This window comes from Manis pentadactyla, chromosome 13 (genome assembly GCF_030020395.1).
Source record: "Manis pentadactyla isolate mManPen7 chromosome 13, mManPen7.hap1, whole genome shotgun sequence".
Classification (NCBI taxonomy): domain Eukaryota; kingdom Metazoa; phylum Chordata; class Mammalia; order Pholidota; family Manidae; genus Manis; species Manis pentadactyla.
The window spans coordinates 62,458,060-62,480,367 of NC_080031.1; positions in this window are offsets into that span (position 1 = coordinate 62,458,060).

A 22,308-nucleotide genomic window follows, 5' to 3' on the forward strand; every position below is an offset into this window, starting at 1 on the left:
TACCAATACAGAGAGAATACTTGACCCGTGCATTGATTTCCTAGAAAGGGTTTCCTGGTCAAATGGATTTGGGAAATGCTGTATTTTCCTTTTGAAAGTCAAAATGACCATTATTGTATTAAAGTCATAGAAAATACCAACAGTAAAGAAACTCAAGGGTTTTCCACATTTATTTGATCTGGGACTAACTTTTGGAGTAATTCAATTAATGATCCTGGGAACATTCATTAATAAACACTGCTCTAAATTTATCTTCTCAAATCAGAGATTTTACCTTTTCATTCACCTGCTCAAAGACCTTCAGTGCATTACAGTGTATCTTCTGATTTCATTTTCAGGAAAATGTCCTTCCTAACATCCTTCAAAATGCAACCTGCTCTGGTAATCAATTTTATCTTCACTTTCCCAGGGTAAATCCTTTAGCTAGATCAGACACTTAACTGTTCTCCGAATATGTCCTACTCATTTTTCTAACTCTAATTCACAATTTGTTGGTCTCTGTATATCTATGTTGGGTTCTCCTCTCCCAAAGATTTCACAGAAGCCTTCCCTAACCTAAAATTATTCTTCTATAGTGCATGAGCATTTGACCCTGCTAGACATTGGCTCATGTGCTGCTTTGCACCATCAGGAGTCATGTTGGTATGTTTATACATTGTCCAACAGATACACATTCCTGTGATAAATGACTATATCTTCTGTTAGCTTATATTTTAATACCTGTCTAATGTCTAATGAAGGTGTATGAATGAATATGTGTAGTTTTCTAAGGGCAGAGATTTCACATAGATTGGTAACACTGTGAGTTTTAGAACAGAAGAGGTAGAACCCAGTATATATGGAATTTCAATGGGTAGCAATAAAACATCAGTTTGACTTTTTTAGCTGTGACTTCACAGCTTTCACTTGTTCTATAGTTCTGGGATACACTTTTTAATTTTGCATTCAAAAAATGGGATATTGGTATATATTTGGGATTAATTGCATGTTTGTATGAAATGTCTTATGTGGCTCCCCCTATATGGGATACTGTGACCCGCTTATAGGGATCTCTATGTAAAATTGTCTTGCTTAATGACAGTAATTCTACGTCTGTGTGTCTCATCATACCTAATGAAAACAAATCCCAAGTACTGTTATAACAAGGATGTGCTTCTTGAATGGCAGCAAAATTGACTGGGTAGTGTAAAACGTGTCTTTGTACTTTGTTGATTCTAGTCCATTTAATATAATAACTTAATGAAGTTTTGGGTTTTGGAGAATGTGTGAATTTACAATTTTATGAACCCAATAGTTTGAATCAGTATTGGATTAGTTAAAAAATGTAATTGCATTAATAATTCCTACTTGTATAAGGCCCATAGGAGAAATAACAGGTACTTTTCTAATTAGAAGAAAGAATAAATTACTCTTCCATTACTTCCTGTATGAAATAAAACTTCCTTACTCAATACTTAATTTTAAATACCCAGTCTGTGTTGGGGAAAGTTCTAAATGCTGGATGGCGATCCAACCCTTCAGGTATCCTCCCCACAATAATGCTTCTCACTCCCAATGTATCTCACTCTGCATAGCCTGGGCTCTTCATCCACATTGGTCAGTGTCCCAGGGTCAGCGTCAGTCACTTCTGCTCCATCACTGTGCTCACATTGCCCTTGCTAGATGGCGGCTTTCCTGACCTCCTCCCCTGTCCAAATCTGACCTATTGAACAGGTTCCCAGCGAAGTTGGCCTCGATTTGTGTGATCCTGTTGCCATTTCCTCTTGAATTTTTATAACCTTGTGGCCATTTTCACATATTTTTTGTGAAATGTAGTCTTCACTCAAAGGCATATGCTTGTTCTTTAGATTTCTGAAATTGAAGTACCTCTTACATGTGCACATGTTTTTTTTTCAGTGATTCTCTGCACCCCCAACCCCAAATGCTTTAAATGGATAATGCATGTGTCATGCATGGGCTCTAGAAATTCAGGAAAAAGGAAAGCTTGACTTCTCAGTAGTTCTCAGTGGTTCTCAGGTGGTCCTCATGCACCTCCTGGGGCCTCCTGCAACAGGGAAACTTAGTGGAAACCCGTGGAGCCCTGCTTTGGTCACTTCTTCAACCCTGAACAATGAGTTTCACTTTTTTTTCTGGTAACTTTTGCTTTATTATTTACGTATCTGGACAAAAGGTTTTGTGAACCTGAAAATATTGGTATAAATGCTTAGTATGTTTTAGCTTTGTGTCTCTCATCAGATCACGGGCTTCTGGCACAGATATGGTTGGATGACTGGGTCACCTGGTTCTTGATTGGTTTGTGTGCAAACGTGCAGACTACAGCGCCAGCAATCACTCTTCTTAATCTTTTCAAATAGCTCTGTGCCAGGTTCCTAAATGTTAGTTTCTGTCTGGGTTCTCATTTTTCTGCAAAACAGTGTCTAGGGCCTCCCAGAATGAACCTGAATTCCAGCTCCATTATGTCTTTATAGATGGCCAGGTTTAGGTTTCTTTCCAAAGCACACAAAGGGATTTTAAGGAGATCTTTAAATGGCTATAATTTAAGATCAGAAGCTATTATCCTTGAGATAACATTAGAATTTGCAAGGAAAAAACACAGCTTTATTTAGAAATGTGGCATCTTGAACATAGAATTCCACTGCTGCAGAAGTTCAAGTTAAACACAGTTGGGAGGCAAGAAGTAAATGTGGGAAAACTGGAAGGCGGTGTTTTGAAGACTATGTAGTGAGTTGATTTACACTTTAAACTGTTGTCCACTTCCCCCCTTTTATTCTGTTGTACTGAGAAATACATATATTTGCAGGCAGAGGGAGCGTGCACATGAAAGCACTTTATTGTAAGGAATTGGCTTACACACTGGGGGTCTGGCAATCTATAATCTGTAGGCCAAGCTAGCAGGCTAGAAATTCAGCTCTCGAGTCCAAATTCCACAGGCTTGTCAAGCAGGTGAGAAACTTAGGGTTAAGGCTGAATTCCTCCTTTGTGAGGCCTATTATTGCTCTTAAGGTCTTCAACTGATTGAGTGAGGTCCACCCACATTAAGGAGAATTACCTGCTTTACTAAAGTCTACTGATCTGGATGTTAATCACATCTAAAACATACTTTTAAAGCAACATTTATTCATATACTTTTTAGTCCCCTTCACCTATTTCACGTACCAACCCCAAACCCTCTTCCATGGCAACCACCAGTCACTTCAATGTCTGTAACTCTACTGCTGTTCTATTCATTTTGTTTAGTTTTGTTTTTAAATCCACATATAAGTGAAATCATATGGTATTTGTGTTTCTCTGCCTGGCTTATTTCACCTGGCATAATACCTTCTTAGGTACATCCATGTTGTCACAAATGGCAGGATTTCTTTCTTTTTGTGGCTGAAAAATATTCCATTGTGTACACATACCATGGCTTCTTTATCCACTCATCTATTGATGAACACGTTGGTTGCTTCCATATCTTGGCCATTGTAAATAATGCAGCAATAAATACAGGAGTGCATATATCTTTTCAAATCAGAGATTTTGTTTTCTTTGGGTGAATTCCTAGAAGTGGAATTACTGGATTGTATGGTATTTGGTATGTGTGACCTCATTATGGCTCTCCACAGTGGCTGCACCAATTTACATCCCCACCAACAGGTTTCCTTTTCTCCACATCCTTGCCAACACTTGTTATTTCTTGTCTTTTGGAGAGTGGCTGTTCTGAGTGGTAGGAGGTGATACCTCATTGTGATTTTGATTTGCATTTCCCTGATGATTAGTGATAGGAAGCATCTTTTCATGTGCCTGTTGGCAATATGTATGTCTTCATCGGAAAATGTCTATTCAAGTCCTCTGCCCATTTTTAACTGGGTTATTTGATTTTATTGGTGTTGAGTTATATGAGTTCTTTATATATTGGGGATGTTAGCCCTTCATCAGATACATTATTTGTGAATATATTCTCCCATACTGTAGGTTGTTGATGGTGTCCTTTGCTGTACAGATGCTTTTAGTTTATTATAGTCCTACTTGTTTATTTGTGCTTTTATGTCCCCTTGCCTGGGGTGCCATATTCAGAAAAAAATTACTCATGCTTATGTTCAAGAGATTTTTGCCTATGTTTTCTTCTAACAGTTTTATGGTATTTAGGTCCTTAATCCATTTAGAGTTTATTTTTGTTTATGGTGGGAAAGACTAATCCAGTTTCATTCTCTTGCATGTAGCTGTCCATTTTCCCAAAACCATTTACTGAAGAGACTATCTTCTCCCCATTGTATGTTCTTCCTCCTTTGTCATTTATTAATTGAACATATATACAGGGACATTTAGACTGGTGTTTGGCCAAATTATTGGGCACCATAGTCAAGCCAAGTCAACATATAAAATTATCCATCAGTGTCTTGTTACCTGTTAGGCTCTGATTTCTGACATATTTTTTTTAGTCGGCAATTCTCAGCGTCACCTCCACCAAGTAAAACACAACATGATTTCAGCTTTTCAAAGGTCTCCAATTTGGTACAACCTGAATCCCTACTAAGCTGGTCTGGATTTCGGGGAGCTCTCTGTGTGATGTAGCTGTATAGACCACATCCCTGTCTGTGTCAGAGGCTTTCCCGCATGGTGCAAGAGACAGTGAGTGACAAAAGTGACGAGGCTGGTTGATCCTGAAATGTTCATACAGATTAGTCACCAAATTAATATTATTATGGATGGTGTGTCATTTGTGTCATTATTGCTCTAAGAAAATTTTCATAAAGTCTTTGAGGCAGTGCACTGATCAAATAACATGTCAAGACTGATGGAGTGTGGGTAGGGGTGGTTCTGGGCGGCCCTTTCACCCTACATTTGGAATCTCAGTGGTCATCTCGATAGGTTTGTTTGGAGCAGAGTAGAGGTTCCCAACACTAATTCAAGCTCTCAAAACGATATTTGTCTGAGCTCAAGTGGCTGCATGAAGCGTGCACTGAAAGATGAGGGTGACCATTGCCGTGCTTTAGGCGGCCTCACATGCTGCTCGAGTTCCTCTTCTGGCACCAGGGAGAGAATACGCTTGTTTGAAGAGTTCATGGCAGTTTAAAAAGCAGCACATACACTTTCCACATTTGATTCTCCTTGTAAATAACACTCTGGACATAATATTGCTGTTCCACAGATACAAAGCTGAGAATTCAGATTTCATTTGCTGAAGGACAAATAGTAAATACTGGGGGTCAGAACTAAATCACAGCTTTTTCCACTACATCTACTCTGCTAAACATTCACAATTGCTGTTCTGGGAAATAAAAATCCCAATATGTTTCTAAAGTAAATTATGGACCAACAGCATTGAACTACTTATTTTAGAAGTTCTAACAAAGAAAAAAAACTGGTGGCCTTATTTTGAAAGCTTACTGTGTGCTGCCAGAGAAAAAAGTAAAGTTTGCAACATGAATCTCATTGATTTAAAATGTAACATTTAAAAAAGGAAGAAGATTTTCTTTTGTGCCTGGTAATTACACTGAAAACATAACTGCGACTCATTTACTGGATCTTTGAAGAGGAGGAGGGCAGAGAGAACCATCTGTGGGTTTTGAGGGTCAGCCTGGCATGTCCTTCTTTCCCAAAGATTGAAAGACTTACTGCTACTTGAGAAGGAGGAGCAGGATTCAGTTGGGACTCAGATTAAGACGCTGGGAGCGGAGTAGCTCCCTTTTCAACACCTCCTAATTGGGTGTCTTTGTCTCCATCTAGACACGCCTTTAATCGATTCTTCAAAACATTAATTACAATGATTAAACCACTTAGAATTGGCAGGATGTTAACTGAATCCTGGGAGAGCAACAGGAACTCAATCCTTGCAAATGACTAAAGGGGCAAACTGAGGAAAGAATTGGAAGAGAAAAGAAACTTCCTTGCCCTCCAAAATTAACCCGCAAGGCCTCAAGCAAGTTAATTTACATTCACAAGCCAAGTAAATAGGTCTTTGAAATCTCAGAACTTGTTTCTCTTTATCTATATAAACCCATCCTTTGTTTTAGATACACAATCTTATTCTATCTTGGTTTCCCATTCTGTCATCATCAGCACTCTGACCTCTGAGCTCTGCCCACTCAAAATCCACAGATTGTGGAATTTGTGGGTAAGTTCCCACTTCTAGATAGTCTACAAAAGGTTCCTAGTTTTTCAATTTAAGACAGTGGCTTACTATTTCTTACATTCTAAGATTTTAGAAATGTCAAAACATTTCTTTAATAAAGTACCTACTGAAATTAACATAAGTAGAAATATAGTAAGGATAATTCAAACAAAATGACTAAATTTTTCTCCAAGTTATATTTAGTTGTTCTCAACTTTCCTAAAATCAATCCATCAAGCATAATAAGTTCTGAATATGTTTTTTTAAAAAAGTCCAACCATGTCAGAAAGGGAATAAGGGGCATTACAATTAGCACGCATAATGTGGGGTGGGGGTGGGGGCACGGGGAAGGCTGTATAGCACAGAGAAGACAAGTAGTGACTCTACAGCATCTTACTACGCTGATGGACAGTGACTGTCATGGGGTATGTGTTACAGACTTGATGATGGGGGGAATCTAGTAACCACAATGTTGCCCATGTGATTTTATGATACCAAAAAAAAAAAAAAATAGCCCAACCATGTCAACAGTAAGCCATAAAGCCCCAACTGCATTTAATTTGTGTGATGTGAACAATTCATTGTTCTGTGTCTCTAAGGAAAGGTCCTATGTTCTACAGAAAGTAACTTATGAAGGCAAGTTTTAGAGCAGTACAGAAATTTAAAATCCGGGCCACCTCATTGCATTTTAAACTGTAGCTGTTATTCATATATATCTTTATATTTAAAGTGGGTTTCACCAGATTATCTCCACTTTAGCCTTAAATAGCTGTGGCTATCGGGAACACTTCTACAAAGCTTGTTGCAAAATTCTCTTTTTCTGCAACTAAATTCTCATTACTTGAAGTACCAGTGTGTTAAATTTATGTTTTTGAAAGGCCCAGTTAAAATACAAATATATTTCTTGGGACGAAGGGCACATCAACTAATTCATTATCAGTCATAATCACATGGGTAGTGCCAGAGGGATTGGAACCCACTGTAGGTAAATGTTGGAATCTAGAGTCGATGTGAGATGGAAATGGAGTATGTAGTATAACACAGGGGGTTACCCTGCGTATAAGTGACCACATATGATATAAAATGGATATATATATATATATATATATATATATATATATAAGAGAGTATAGGGAGGAGAGGAAGGAAAGGAATTTGATCCCTAAAAAGCAGGAAGGGCAATGAAAGAAGTTTCATGGTGGGTTAGAGAGTGAGGGAAGAAATTATTTTTAAAATCTACCTTATTTATAAGTTTTTCTTAGGGCCAGAACTAGATGGTACCCTCTGTTAATCTCATGTCAGCTGGTCTGATTAGGATGTGGAAAACCTCAGAGAAGCCATCAGAAGTAGGAAAACAGAGGTTTCAGATGGCACAAGATGACTCAGATCCCCCGAACAGTTCTGTAACTGAAAAGTATGACCTGTTACATTTCTATATCATCGTCAAATTGCTCACTATCAAGAGTGGTACCTCGCTGTTTAGACCAACTAGTGGGCTACATGGTGTTTGTAGTTCAGTTTTTTCTTCTATGGAATATCCTTTTTTTTTTTTTGATGTGATATTCTTTTCATAATAATTCTCATTTGCTTGGGACATGAAATTACTTTTTCCATCATAGCAAAACACCCAATGCCTTACGTATGCCACAGTACTTATGTTAGATTTACTCTTGGCCATAGAATGACTCCATAAATGTCCATATTTTTTTGACTTTGAATTGTTTTACTCTAGCTAAAGCCTTTCTCAGAGAATAGAAATAATACTCCTTGTAACAGCAGAGGGGCACAAAGGCACCCTGCCACTTGGATTCCCAATGGGTCAGGAACATAGGTCCTTGCCCGCAATCATTGCATGTTAACATCGAAAATACTGAATAACAGAATATAATTTTATACCACCACATCTTTATATGCTTTCACACATGCCATCATTATGTTGCTGAGGCAGGTGGGGGTGTAAGGAAATAACTGAAAAAAGCTGTTTTTCTTTGGCTGAGCACTTTACTGCTTATAAAGAATTTCTGTGGAATGTTTTCTCTTTTGACCATTCCAATATTGTGAGGAAAGCATGAAATGATTCATTATTTTTTAACGGATGAAGAAGTTCGGTTTGAGTGGATAACTTGTGCAAGATCACCCCCGTGGTAAGGGACTGACGCTGAGTTCTAGGCAACTGACACTGAACCCAGTATCTTCGCTGATGGATTTTGGGGGACAAGAGATAAATTGGACCGTCTGGTGACATGAGGTTGAGAGCTCCGAAAACTGCTGAAAATCATCCTGTACATAAATCAAAGCCAGAGTTTCACTTTTGCGTCACTTACTGATTTTTTATAGCATAGATCCTGTTTCAGTTATTTTGCTTAAGCCAAGTAAATGTCAAAAAGAAAATCAACATTCACTGGCTCAACCCCCTCCGCAGCTGCCAAACTCTATAGTATGTAGTATAGTTTGGTCTGACTCCTTTTTGTGGGCCTGGAAACACCTCTCATTTACCTCTGCCTGCTAAAAATGTACCAGTTCTTGCAGACTAAGTCCAAAGATCATGCCTTCCATAAAGCCCCTGAGCTCCCTCAACCAGGTATGAGCCTGAGCTGCTGTTGTCTTCTTGGGTTCCGTTGTGCTTTTATACTTAACTTACTTTCTCTGCACTTTTAAATTAGTTAAACAAGGGGGACAGTAGACAGAGGTGGCTTACATAAAATAATCTAATTAGAAGCCTGGAAATGCCTCAAGATTATGAAATTCAAACACAAAGGACAATCAGCTACAAACAGCCAACTTGGCTGCAAGCTATAGACGATTTCTGTTTCTGCACCTTCTCTACACAAGTCCCTTGCCCTGACTCCTGTCTGCGGATTGTTCCTAACCCCACCCCCCCGTTGTGATTTCATTTAAAATGAAAATACTCAAATTGAGTTTTGCTCACAAAAACTTAAAAAATTTAATATGCCTCAATTTATCTTTACCAGTTTTGGCATTAGAAAAGGGAACTGAAAGAGACCCCAGGTCCCCCCAGGGGCAATGAGCAACTAGACATGGGTCCCTGTTGTGCCCCTGGGCTCACGGTGTTCTCACCGCCTCTGGAGGTCTTGCTGCTTCTGGAACTGGAATCACAGCTCTGCAGCTTTTGTGTTATGAGCTTTTACACTTTATTTTAGCATTTCCTTTCCTAGACTACATCCAAAACTGCTAGAGTCACACTGGGTCCAACTTAGAAACCAGACAGGGTCTGGAGCTGGACCGGGTCCAGTGTGAGGCCTCAGGTGAGTAAAATTATGTCTTAAGGCTGAACAAGCAGGTTAAATTTAACCAAAGGTAAACTTGAATTGCAGTGGTCAAAGTGGAGAACGTTTAACTTGGATAAACTTATCCATTCATGAGATGCCCTAAAGAAAAAGGGGTCCCAGCCAAGCACTCACTACATAGGGCAGATGGGAAATTGTTTTTGCTCCTTTACAGTTTCTGGTAACCAAAATATGATGCTCTGGGACACCCCACTGGCTGCAGACAGGATCCCTGGAAAGCTGGTAGGAACTGGCAAAGGGTAAAAATTCTCACCCAAATCAGGTCTCTCAGATTTTTACCAGCTGCCTCATTGAGAGAGGAAGGTAAAATTTCATACTCTTTCCTTCCAAAATTTGTGTTTTTGGGAAAAGAAATTTGTAAGAATTAGATCTTTGAATTGATATGCAAGAACTTGCTTCCAGGCACTGATAGATTGTTCATCCTTTGTCTCTCAGGGACAGCTATTGACTTCTTGTGTGTCTTAAAGCTGTGTGTCCTGAGAATTTGGCTTTGCTTTCTGCCTTTCCGGGGCATCTGGGTTCTTCTGTGCGCAGGCAGCTAAATGATCAGTTTGGGGGCCCCCAAATATGGCTAACACAGAAATGCGAATTGCACCCAATTTGTGACTAGGGCCCTACTGACTACTGTGAACTCTCAAGGGAATTATCTGAGACTTTCTTTCTTTTGGTTATCTTTGGGAGTGGCTCTGGATTTTGTGAGGGTATTCTCTTTTGTATCCTCCTTGGGGCTGACTCTTGCATCCATGGGATTGTTCAGTACTGCCAGGAATAATCACTGTTCATCCAAGCTGAAACCTGGTAAGATGTTCAAAAGGACTTTTTAAAAAAGTAGCTTCATGGCTAGAAGCTGACCAAATGGGAAGCTGATATTAAGAATCTTATAGGAACTTTCTTCTAGGCCTTCTCCCCCAAGATAAAATGAAACTAGATACCTAGAGGGGGGAATTATTCTGAAGCCATTTGTGGAAAGATTTACTAAAACATTCTAAAGGCACACAGCTCTAAATCGAGAACAGGGGAATCTTTGATTTCCATCTTGGTTGAAGATTCTCTCTCTGAGATAAAGAAGCAAACTGAAGTTAGTGTAGTTGGATGAGTGGGTCGGCCCCACTCATATCATTCAGGCAGCAACCCAATTCTTAGAAGAATTAGAAACAACTGTACTTGCTGTGCAAATTGAGTCTTTACAAGAATGGAAATAGAGCTTTAGAAAAATTCAAAGCCCATCTATCCTTTGTTACCAATCTCAAAACCTCTCTTATTTACCTGCAAGTACCTGTGAATATTGTAAAAGATCTCGATTTAGGAAACAAAAGCTCTTCTTGGAGAAACTTGCATCCTTTCTCTGCGCCTTTGAGATGTGTACCTCAAGGTGTGCAAAGATGTTCTATAGGAACCCACTGCCATCTCATAAATTGCAAACTCTAGGGAGGTAATTCTTCTTAAAAAAAAAAGCCATTTGGAAATTAAGTGAATGAAATTCCTGAAAGTCTTTTCCACAAGTATTATAAAAAAGCTTTAACCATCTGAGCAGGTAACCTCACCTCATTCCATCTGCCAGAAGCACAATTTGGATCCAACCCTTCTTTTAGAAACTAGTGAGTTTTACATTATCATCTCATGGATAGAAATTTTAATTGAAAGCTAAAAGATCTATGTGTCTATATATTTCTGTATGTCTATACACGTATGTTAGAGATATGTGATATTTTCTATCTCTGGATCATATTGAGAAATTAATTTGTAAGGGGCTCTATTTAATTGGCTTAATGAAAAAGAAGTGTTTACATAAATTATACTCTCAGGAATATAGATACTAAATATTTTTCAAGTTTACATGATGTAAGAGAATTTTTGGTTAATGAAAGCTAGTTTAAGTTTGCGGATTTAATTAAAACAGACATGTATTCAGAGTTATCAGCATTAAATACACTGCAGACTTATAACTTTTATTCTAAGTGGTGTACTAGTCATAATTCTGTTATCTCCTACAAAATTTATCAGGAAGAAAAATAACTGACAATGATGGTTAGCTGTTTAATGTCTCGTGACAGTTTCATGAATGAGCTAAACAATTATTAAGGATAGATGTAAGTAACATACAAGTTTATAGATTAACTGGATCAACAATAATTTTATTTTATGGCTTATAGATGAATTTTCAACAATAATTATATTTTGTGGTATGTTTACTTAAAAATGGCTTCAAAAATCTTTTTGGTAACTGGAAACCTTAATATTATACTACATTAAATGGTAGATATTCATTGAATATATCAGTCATCTCAAAATAAGATAAAATACTGAAACATTAAGTACTGAATATAGTATTATCAACTTTTGGGTTCTTATTCCAAAGGAATTAAAGATATTTGTGTCTATTCATAGTAAAGCTGAAAGAGAATAATTTTGTCCTAAAACAAAATGACTGGGGTAGTTCCAGAATGAGAAAGAAGAAAAACATGAATGGATGGAAGCATTATGGAAAAGGAATCTTATGAAAAGAATTTTATGTGTCGTCATGTGGGCTAAGATGGGAATGAATCTTTTTAAGTTTTTAAAGAATGAGCAAATACCAAAAATACACTGCTTTTACAAAAAGAATTTTTTTTCCTCCATGAAAAGGACAAAGTTTTCTTGAACTATTGGTCTACTATTGATAAGAGATCTGTGAAAGGTTTTTCTTTACCTTTTAAGTAATTGCCTTAGAAAACAAAGATCTTGTGTTTTAGAATTATTTCCTTTGCTTCACACTGTATCAGGTTTTTTATTTCTTAAGAAAACTCAGTTTTCTCAATATTAAAAGAGTTAAGTTTTATTTACAACTTTGTAATCTTCTGTATTTGCCTTTAGCCTCTGCTGTCACTTTGGTTAAAAAAAACAAATAAGTATTATTTAATAATGATGTGTTACCCGATTTAGTCAGATGTTCAAACCGTTTGATGTTTTGATGACTTCCCCCAAATTAAATTCTAAATGGTATCTTTTTGCCTGAAAGTAACATTAATGTTTTCCAAAGGGTCCCTATAAAAATCTCAAAGGCTCTGTCTCTACTTTGTAAAGGAGAAATGCTGAGCTAATTACGTTTATTTGGTATGTTAAGTTACACAGGAAGCATTGTCAAATAGGAAGTGATGATAAGCCTTCTTAGGGTACAGGCATATGGAGGGATATGTGTTACTAACGTAGGTATTCCAGAAATTGTTTGAAGTTCCTAAAAATTTGTCAATACCCTTATTGTCTAATTGTTACCCTAAATTATTGTATGACATAGAGAAACATTCCCTTATCAAATGAACTCTCACCAGATCTTTCACCCTGACCATTTTGAAAAAGTCTTTTGTGACTTATTGACTTACTTTGCAAACAAATTAGTCTTACTCTGATTATCTTTGATACAAATGAGGGTAAGTATAGAAAAAGTAGTTTATGTTTTCAGTAGAAAATTACAACATAACTTTGTGGTATAAGATGCTAGTCCTTTTCATTGTGTTTGAGGTTTTGTTATTCATCTGTAAACCAAATGGGGTCCTGAATTCTTCTGGTTTCCTCAAATACCTAGCTGCAACCCTCCAAACTAATGTTTCCAATTTTCTCCCATCTTTCTGATTTGGAATCAGTAAAAGTAAAGACTGCCCTTGAACCTCCTTGGAAAGGATCACACCAGATCCAACTCACTACTTAGATGACAGCCCAGCTTCAGGGACTTGAACCTTACGTCCACATCCCCCAGTTGAAAAGGACTCCTCCAGATTCATGGAACTGCACACCAGCTGGAGGTCTAAAGCTAAAACTGGCTATGGAGGAATGTCACTAAGATGGCCACATCGGTCATTCCTGACTTTGTCCCCCCTCACAAGAACGACAACAAACCACTCAAGAACAAGACATACTAAGGGAATCCTAGAACATGGGGGTTGAGGCTGAAGTACTCCTGCACCTCAGAGGCCTAGAAAGGCTGCATTAGGAGGATAAGAGACCATATTGGCCACAGTGACCCTCCCCCAGGCCAGTGCAACACCCACAGACAGATCTCTCCTGATCCTCCAGTAAGAGAAGAAAACCTAGGGGGACAACCACAGCCCCCAGTATTGTGGGTCACTTTGCAAGAGCCTCTACTCTGAGATTGCGTGGGAATCTCTGAGGTTCTGCCACTGGGAGCCTGACTGTGGAGGAGGTGGGAGGGGCTTGCAACAGCCAGCACACATCTTGGCAGACTGAGTTTGTACCCACAGTGCCCAAGAAGGAATCCCAACCAGCAGCTTAGCTCACCTGCAGAACCAAGTCAGGGGCACATCTGACCAGGGAACTTGGCAGGCTGCAGATCTGCCTAATCTGGATTTTCAAACCTGGAATTCTGCTGGCCCTCCAGCCCAGGGTGCCATACCGCCGCCACTGTGAAGAGTGTCTCCAGGCCCCGCCCGACTGGAAGGGCTGGCAGCAGCTCCTGAAGGAAGGGCAGCCCAGTGGCACTGGAGCCCAGAGGTGGGAGGCAGAGCCGATCACCACAGAGCAAAGCTAGTACCGGCGACGGAGCATTCACAGACTAAAGGCATAAAGCAGAAGCTACAGAGCTAAAAGGAGAAGTAATCATATACAGTAACAAAGTAATATTTGGGAACTTTACTACCCCATTGTTAGCAATGAAAGATTATCCAGATAGAGAAGCAGTAAAGAAACAGTAGGTTTGAATAATACTATAGACCAAATGGACCTATGTAGATACCCCAGTGTAGACAACCCAGCAGTTAACCTTGTAATTTAATTCCTGCTTAAGCTTAATCTATAGCTGAAACTAATCTAAAAGAGAAGAACAATAGGTGTTGCATCTTAGAATCTGCTGCGAGTCATGAGCGGTGTGACAAGGACTGCAAACAGTTCTCCCGATCCTTTCTGAGGCAAACCCAGATGAGGGGCACACCATGAGGCTCATGCGGCCAGATGACTTGTCGAGACATAAATGTTTAAGAGGTGATTAGCTTGCAATTGTTTAGACTCACATGGCCAGATGACTTAACGAGACATAAGAGAAACTTTAAGACATGATTAGTTTGCAATTGTTTAGCTTGATGAAAAAACTCATTCTATAATCATGAGTCGATGCCTGTCTTTTTGCTTGCTGTAACTTAATAAAAGCACAGGGGAGTGCTGACTTGGGGCTTAGTCTCCAAGGAGGTCTAAGCCCTCTGCATTAAACATCATTCTGACTCGGTCCCCAACTGCAACACACCTAACTGATATATACAAAACATTCTATCCAAAAACAGTGTAATACATATTCTTCTAAGTGCATGTAGAAAATTCTAGGGTAGTCCATATTTTAGGCCACAAAACAAGTTTTTGCAAATTCAAAATTTAAATCATACCAAGTATCTTCCCTGACTATAATAGCATGAAACCAGAAATCAATACATATAGAAAACTGGAAAATTCACAAACACATGGAAATTAAACAATCAATGGATCAAAGGAGAGATTAAAGGGAAATGAAAAAGTTTCTTGAGGCAAAGTTAGATGGAATCACAGCATGCCAGACCTTGTAGGATGCAGCAAAAGCAGTTCTAAGAGGGAAGATCACAGTAATAAACATCTACATTAAGAACCAAGATGCCAAATAAACAACCTAACTCTGTCGTAAGGGGCTAGAAAAAGAATAAACCGAGCCCAAAGCTAGGAGAACAAATGAAATAATAAAGATTAGAGCAGAAATAAATGAAATAGAGCACAGAAAAACTATAGAAAAGAACCAAACTAAGAGTTGGTTCTTTGAAAAGAAAAACAAAATTGACAAACCCTTAGCTAGAGTAACCAAGGGAAAAAGAGAAAGGACCCAAATCAATGAAATCATACACGAAAAAGAAGACATCACAACAGATGTCACAGAAATGCAAAGGATTAGAAGAGGCTACTCTAAACGTCTCTATGCCAACAAATAGGACAACCTACAAGAAAAGGAAACATTTTTAGAAACATACAAGTTAGCAAGACTGAATCAGGAATAAATAGAAAAACTGAACAAATCAATTACTAGTAAGGAGATGAATCAGTTGTCAAAAAAATCTTCAATGAATAAAAGCTCAGCATGGCTTCACTGGTGAATTTTACCAAAAATTTAAAGAATTCACACCAATCCTTCTCAAAGTCTTCTAGAATATTGAAAAGGAGGGAACAGTCTCAAACTTATTTTACAAAACTAGTATTATCTTCATACCTAAACCAGAAAAGTTCTCTCCTAGGAAAGACAACTGTGGGTCACTATCCCTGATGCATATAGTTGCAAAAATTCTCAATAAAATGCTAGCACACTGAATTCAGCAGCATGTGAAAAGGATTATACACCACAATCCATACAGATTTATGCCGGGGATGCAAGGATGGTTCAACATATGCAAATCAACATTTGGATTTTTGGAGGAAAACAAACTTATTTAGTTCATAACAACAGAAAACCACTGGAAGGTTTTGAGCAGACGGGTGATATGACTGAGTTATGTTTTTAAAAGACCTCTCTAGCTGTTCTGTTTTGATTAGACAGAACAAACAGGAAATCAGAGACCATTTAAGAGGTTGTTGCAATAATCCAAGAGCATTCATGGTAAATATGAAATGTCGATCAGACATCTGACTGGGAAGATTGAGTAGCTCATTGGATATATAAATCTGGAGTTAAGAGGATAGCTCAGGCATTAGAATATTTGGAATTAATCAGTGACAGAATTTAAGATCATGGTGTTGAGAAAGATCATCACAGAAATGAGGGTAGGGGGGAAGCTGTGAGGACAGAGCCCTGGGGCACTCCACACTTAGAGGATGAGAAACTGAGGATGATCAAGGGAAGGAAGGAGAGACGGAGCAGCCACTCAGCCCTGTGAGAGAGCAAAAGATCTGCAGGCAAAACAATGGATGTTTCTAGAAGAATTCCCGGGGCAATTGCTCTTGAGTAGTTGAGGATTGAAAGTGATCATTGGGTTTGGCAACATGGAGATCATTGGTAATCTTGACAAGGGCAATTTCAGTAGATTCATGAAAACAAATGTATGAATAGACAAGGTTAGGGAGAGAATGAGAGAAAGTTGAGACTGTGATTTTGATGACTCTTTCAAATTTATTGTAATTGTTTTGAAATTCTCTTCAAACTTCCTACAGAGAGAAATGGGGCAGTAACTGGAGAGAAATATAGGGTCAATGAAGTTACTTTCTGTTGTCGTTATTGTTATTTAAATGGGAAGTATTTTAACATTTTTATCTGTTGGTAGGAATCATCCAGCAGAAAGAGAGGCTTTACCAGTACAAAAAAGAGAGGAGTCTGGTTCAATTGTAGGAGGCAAGTCCCTGAGGGAAGGAAATGGGATCCAGTGAACAGATAGAGGAGATGGTTTTAGGTTGAAACAGAGAGGGTGCATTAATATAATAGAGGGGGGCAGAATATATGAGTATTGATGGAGGTAGACTTTATAATGAAAGCATATGAATTTCTCTGGTTTGCTTCATTTTCTTAGTGAAGTAAGAGGCAAGCCATGTCCTTATTGCGGGCCATTTCCTGAACATGTGGCTCACCTACCACTGTGCCATTACTCACATTATTCCTCTCATAAGAAATTCATTCCTCTAATCCACTCGTGAAATCCCTGTTGGACTTCATTGTCTAGCGTCAAACATACACCCTCTGCAAGTTTTCTGATTGTTGAAAAAGAAGAGGCTCCTTTCACCGTCAGCCTGCTACAGGACACACAGTCAGGATCAACAACACTGGATTTATGAGGTATTGCCTTTTAGATGTTGTGGACCCATTTTACCATCTCCATGAAACAGTGTGTACCTGGAGCACTGTAGAGTGAAAACTCATCTTCTTCTCTGTAGAAGCCAGGCAAGGAGATACCAGGTTAGGTGGTGGTGGTAGTGGCGGTGGGGTCACCTGGCCAAGCCAGTCATAGATTGAGAAGATGCCCATTGCAGTGATGTATGTGGACCTTTGGAAGGGAGCTGATGGCTGGTGACTCCAGCACATGTGTGGGTGGCCATTGTGTCCCCTGCCCCGCAGAGCACGATGCCACAGAACAATGGAAGGAAAAGGAATCCCATGCTCCCAGGTGTATGTGGATGATTACCTGCATGACTTCTTCCTAGACTTGTACTCCCTCCAGAAGTGGGGTGGGAAACTCAGAGGTCAAAGGTGAACTGGATGGAGACTGAATTAACAATCCTGATAAACAGCCAATTGAATTGAATTTACAACAATACCATTGTTCTGGAGGCAGATCAATAGTCTCTTTTCCTTGTACTCAAGTTGGTGACTGCAGAATTTAAACCTGTTACACAAATTTGGGAACAGAAAGATTGACTCTGTATCCCGGGAACCACTTTTAGAGGGAGTATGTGGTTGGAGTGCTAACCCCTGACTCACACACCAAATCCTGCTGTTACACAAGAAATCATGATTGCGTCATCCATGATGGCTGAGGCTCTCTCTGTAGCTCTTCCATCACAAAACATACTCCTAAGATTCCACTTTAAAATGCAGTACCAATTTCAGCTCAATGTTTTAAACATCAAGTACCTGTTGAAAAAAGGTCAGTTTTTCAATATGTCAAGGGTCAAATTACTCATGAATTTTGTATTCCAGAGGACAGTGGAAGGCGGAGGAAAGAGTCAGGAAAGAAGATGACTTATATATCTACTTCTGTCTTTTTGTTCCAGAGGGAAGTATTACCAAGTACACTGTACATTTATGGGAGCCTGGAGGGAGTGTTTTAAAATCCACGATACAAGGTAGTTCATTATGGGTCTCTCCATCCTTCCCCGAATTTTAGCTTTGAGTTTTCAAGATCTTTTCTCAATACTTAAGAGAGAAAGAATCACCCAGGGAGCTCGTTAAACAGGAAGATTCCAGTTTAGCTGTCCTGGGATTCTGCATTTTTTAACAAGCATGCACCACAGTTGGAGTAAAGACACCAGTTGGAGTTAATGAGTTCTGCATGCACAGCTTGAACTGCTTGATCTGAAACCTTCTCAGCATGAGACCCCAATTACTGTCACTTTTCTGTGCTGATGTACACTCAGTGGCCTCCGCAACCCCCCGGCTCCCCCTCGAGGGCTTAATCAGCACAGTTAATCACACCTATTCTTTGGAAGTTCTCTCCTCATTGGTCAGGATTTCTGCGTCATGACTCCAAAGAACTACAGTCTTCAAACCCTGTGGGAAGTGTTTGGGATCCTGGTGCACACCTGCCATCTGGCGGTGAGCGGTGAACTCCAACTCACAAGGAGAGTCCAGCGATCCTTTCCTGCTTTTTATCGTCTGCTTTTTTTCCCCCCTCAGGGTTAACAAGTCAGAGTAAAACTTAAAAGGTGCTGTTGCCGAATTGTGCATTTATGTGTTGATAATAATAAACAAAATAAAAAATTTTAAATACTATGTTTCGAACTCAAGAAAGAGGTTTGTGACCATCGTATTAATAAGAGAAAGTAATGGCCGTAGGAAAAAAAAGATCTCTTAAATATTGTGTTGATTCTAAAGCTTTTGATCTTTAAAATAATGTATTTTTAGAGAGAAGCTTAGTTAACTGTTATTTTATGTATACTGGCTGATAAAGTTTTGAATCTAGCCTAGCCACTGTTTTATTATTCAGGTAATCTACACAGTGTGCCGCCAGCCTTGGAGCTAATGTGAATGTGAGGGATTTCAATACTTCTTTCATAATTGGGAAAAACTAACACGTTTAATTAACAAAAGGATTCCTCCTCTTTTCTCTTCGTCACTAACTTGAAAACTGTAAGTATGGTATAAATAAAACTGTGCGAGTCTTGAATCTCATTTCTTCTGGCCAAAGAAACCTAGTCAGGGAACGTTTTATACTAAAACAACAAATTTCCTTATTTAAAAGATACTTTAATTTCAAATTTTTCTTTTGAAAGAGAGCCTTTTATATTTGATTTTTATATACCTTCGGACACATATATAATCAACACGCACACCCAGTTCTCGGCATACTCTAGTTCTCTATGCTCTGGAGCTTTTTAATAGGTCTAAAGTTCAGAGAAAGAGCAGAGCCCAGGGAGATACCACATATTTGAGGCAGGGAGGAAGATGGGGCAAAGGACAGATTATGAGAGGAAGCCACGAATGAGGCTAGGATAGGAAAAGCCCGTGAGGACGTTCTATGCACTTCTTAAGAAGAGAGGGCCCCCATTTGGTCCTGCATTTTCCAGGAGTCTGCGCAAAAAGGGAAGTCTGGTCCGGTACCCGAGTCACAGGTTCCGGGAAGCGAGAGCCGCACACCTGCTCTGGCAGAGAGCTGTGCTCAGTTTCTGAAGCTGCTCACTTGCATTCAACAGTCTCACCTCAAACTGGGCAAGAGCCTGGACTAAGGGATTATTTGGAAGGGACCAAAGGACCTCTCTTTCCCCTGCAAGGCACAGTGTGTTAGACTCTGTGGGTGTGTGAGCAGAAATTCCAAGGGCTTGAGATGTCATGGCCCGATTGAATTATAGCTTGAAAGCTGATTTTCTCATATAAAATTGCCTTTTCAATTGTATGGGGAGAGAATTTTAAAACTAGTAATAAACAGTGGGCAGAGAAAAAAAGGCATTAAAAATATTTAAAGACAATCTCAATATGGAGAGCTAAAACTAGAGAAATTCAGACCATGTTGTATCTGAAATGGCAGTAAATTATTTAATAATCCTAAAATCTTAACCAGTGTGAGGAGATTAGGAACAGGGTGGTCCCTACCCTGCACGTGTTATTATTATATGCAGTAGAGTCCGTTTATGAACACTAGTAGGACTCTTGTCATGCAAGATAAATGGGTATCAAAATTAGTGGTTACAAGTGTAGGGGAGGCAGGAGCTCTTGTACACCTGGTCACACTGATTCTAGCCACAGAGGCACACTTTGGCCCTTGCCTGCAAAATGTCCATTTGGTGAAATGCTTTTTCATGGGCAAAGGGCTGGCATAATATATGTCGCCACCAGATGGCAGGAGTGCACTCTGGAAAAACTAAGCTGCCAAGGACCGTTTCTTGTTTTTTCCACCCACTAAACTCTGCAAGGTGGACAGCAAACTGAATGCAATTGGAATAGCCATTAAAGGGTTATGTAAAACACCACTTTAATTCTTTTAAGTCGGAAAGCAGCACTTCTAGAAAATACCCACAGTTGGAATTTTTTTTCTCTAAAGATGACCGTACTGTGGACTTTTAGGCCTCCCACACACTGACTTATTAGACAATGAAAAACAAATACAAAAAAACTTTTTAGAGGTGCATCTACTAAAGAACCTGGGAAATACTGCCGTTTGAAATCATTATTACTTAAGAATTTATGGAGCCCAGACTTTCTTCTCCCAATTTATAAAAAAAAAAAGAAGTGATGAAAATAGTCACTCCTTTGAAGATAATAATAGTTATTATTTACTGACCACCTATTGTGTGCCAAAGATTACATTTAAATCATTACATTTAAAGTATTACAATTAAAGCATTACATTTAAAGTATGCTTTAAAAACAGTACTGCATTGAATCTGGACCAGCGCTTTTTTAGAAAGCCCAGATTTGAACTTAAGCCTGTGTAGGGCCATCAACTCTGTATTTTCCATGACTTTATTATGCTCTCTCTGCTCGAGCCACTTTCGAAAGCCATCCTGAAGGGGAAATTGGAACTACTTCCACGGTTTGATTTTTGAGTGCTCGCAGGGATGTAGTCCCTATTTATGACTTTCCCTCTCCTGTGCACGGTTAACATTAACCCAATCAGGGACAATAATGTATTTTGATTCTACATTTACACTGGAGGCTAAAAGTAAAGATTGGTTTGGAAGTAATAGCAAAGTCACCAGCCCATTCATTCTGAAATATGAATGACTGGTAGTATGATGGGTGAGTAGAGGTGGGCTAGAGAGAGCAGAGGAATACTGGGGGGGTGGGGGTATTTGGGCAGAGGGAAGGATGAGATGAGGCCAGGGGGCTGGGTGCAGGTCAATGGCTTCACACTCTCCTGTGGTTACCCCAGCTCAGTGTCTTTGAGAGCCTTACCTGTACGTGGCCCTGGACAACACCTGGGGCAGCACCGGTGCTTTCCATGTGTGGCAGGTACCTGAACACATTTTGAATCCCTTAGAGACAAACATCAGGCAGTCAAGCTTTGAAAACAGTAATAGCAAGTGACTGTCTTTGGGGTGTCCCCAGTGAGAGTGGGCCTGCCCTCAGGAATCCCCAGGAGCTTCATTTCTCCTTCATGCAGTTCTAAGTTGGACTAGAATCTATTACAGAGGAGAGGAGGAGTAACAAGTCAAGGACTACAAATATCCTTAGGACAATTTTTGTGCATCATGATTTCATTGTACAGTAAAGCTACACTTGAATGTCCTTTATTTCAAGTGTCTTTAAGAGAAAAACAAGAAAACAATATAGCAACCTCAAAGGGCAAAACTGACTCAAGGGAAGAGGAGGAAGTCCCATTTTTGTTTACTGCACAAGATGATTGGGGGTATGGGGAGAGTCTAGAAAGAAGAGATGGGGCAGGGATGAGGGACTTAGGGATGCATGTTCTAGGAGAAGGGGAAAAGGGGGACTTGATTCTCCATCTGTGCCCAGAGCCATGTCCCAGGTAACTGCAGCAATGTAAGGTGTCAATATGCTGGCACAAATTAGAGGCAACATCTGCAATTAACTACCCAACTTTTAATGGGAGCCAGACATTGTCTCTTAGTCCTTCGGTGAGCCCTGCTGGGGAGGTGATATGACGCCTTCTCAGAGAGAATAACTTGTCCAGGGTCCAGCAGTTAGCAAAAGGCACAGTTGAGCTCAAACCCTGTTTTCTTAGCAACATTCCCTCTACTTTTCTAGGGCCTTCCTCCTAGACCATGACTAGTGATACACACAGACTGCCACTAGGGGTCACACTG